Below are 2,085 nucleotides of genomic sequence, written 5' to 3' on the forward strand. Positions count from 1 at the left end.
ACGAATCTGCAATGAAATTGGCAAAAATCGACATTTCTAAATTACTGAAACCACAGGTACAGGACCAGAAACAGCGACATGATCAGTTGGTAGATATAATCCTGTTGTTTAGAGCTATGGTTAGGGCAGCGGATTCACGGTCATAGGATCGCAGTTTCGATTCCCAGACCGGGCGTTGTGAGTGTTTACTGAGCGGAAACACCTAAAGCCCCACAAGGCTCCGGCAGGGGACGGTGGCGAACCCTGCTGTACTCTTCCACCACAACTTTCTCTCACTCTTACTTCCTGTTTCTGTTGTGCCTGTAATTCAAAGGGGTCAACCTTGTCACACACTGTGTCACGCTGAATATCCCCGAGAACTACGTTAAGGGTACACGTGTCTGTGGAGTGCTCAGCCACTTGCACGTTAATTCCACGAGCAGGCTGTTCCATTGATCGGATCAACTGGAACCCTTGACGTCGTAAGCGATGGAGTGCCAACAACATTAGAGCTATGCCATCAAATTGTAGCTGTGTAGTACCAATCTGATATAAGTAGCAGAGGCAATATGATTGACTAAACTCTTGAAGGCATTGACTTTTCATATCTATGGTCCAGTAACCGAAGCCAGTAAAAGAATTTAAGCCAAATACATACTGAAGAGGCTTCTTATATAAGGACTCTAGAGCTGACAGAAATATCGGGTTTAGAAATAGAATACGTGGTCTTTAGACATGGTAGAAATAATAGCCTAATCACACTCTACCATTAAGTATAGCAGGAAAGATTCCTCTAGCTAAATATGCAGGTAGGCTCCAGTGGATAAACATAATTTCCCATGCTAGGCTGGTCTGTCATGTGATGAAATGGGATAGCCCACGTCAAGCCAGAACTCAACCATCATGTGACCACCTATAGAAAACACATGAATGAGCCAATATCAGAGTATCTAAGGCTAGAAAACTGAATGATAAACATACTTCTGCTACAGATGGACTGGGAAATTTTTTCTTGGCATCTTGGGCAAGTTTCTTCTACTATAGCCTCGGGCCGACCATGCCTTGTGAGTGGATTTGGTAGATGGAAACTGAAAGAAGCCCGTCGTATATATGTAAATATATATATATGTATGTGTTTGTGTGTCTGTGTTTGTCCCCCCAACATCGCTTGACAACCGATGCTGGTGTGTTTACGTCCCCGTAACTTAGCGGTTCAGCAAAAGAGACCGATAGAATAAGTACTACGTTTACAAAGAATAAGTCCTGGGGTTGATGTGCTCGACTAAAGGCGGTGCTCCAGCATGGCCGCAGTCAAATGACTGAAACAAGTAAAAGAGTAAAGAGAGTTAATGTTTCATGAATCCCCCGGCTTCCATAAGTCACATCCACTTTAAGCAACTCGTACTTTAGTACTATTTTTATGCAGCTGTCCTCTGCTAATACCCATCACATGACTAGACCAATACACACACACACTATATATAAATGATTATAGGTTAGGTAATCTGATAGTATTTCACTGATAAAGTCATAGACATATTTGCCCCCCCTGTGCGTGCGTGTGCGTGCGTGTGTGTGTGTATAAGAGGAATGGTGTGCATGTTTTTGTATCTGTGGTTAACAAAGTCTTCAAACCCACACCTACAAATTATATACTCATCACTAGAAATATCTGTGACGGTCAGTGAGTGTATGATAACACAGACATATACATACATATGTTCATACATAGACACACACACACACACACACAAAATGTGTACGTGTGTGTGTGTCTATATAGATATATATACATTAATCCCTCACCATATTGTGGTTCACCTATCGCGGTTTATTATTTAAGCTTTCATTGAATCCTCTGTGGTGGTGTTTTTTTTATTATTTTTATAATTTGTATCCGCCTGACTGGCTGACATAGGATTTTTGAGCGAGATCGTTGCCAGTGCCCCTGGACTGGCTCTTGTGCGGGTGGCACATAAAATACACCATCTTGAGCATGGCCGTTGCCAGTACCGCCTGACTGGCCTTCGTGCGGGTGGCACGTAAAAGCACCCACTACACTCTCTGAGTGGTTGGCGTTAGGAAGGGCATCCAGCTGTAGAAACT

This window comes from Octopus bimaculoides, chromosome 28 (assembly GCF_001194135.2).
Source record: "Octopus bimaculoides isolate UCB-OBI-ISO-001 chromosome 28, ASM119413v2, whole genome shotgun sequence".
NCBI lineage: Eukaryota > Metazoa > Mollusca > Cephalopoda > Octopoda > Octopodidae > Octopus > Octopus bimaculoides.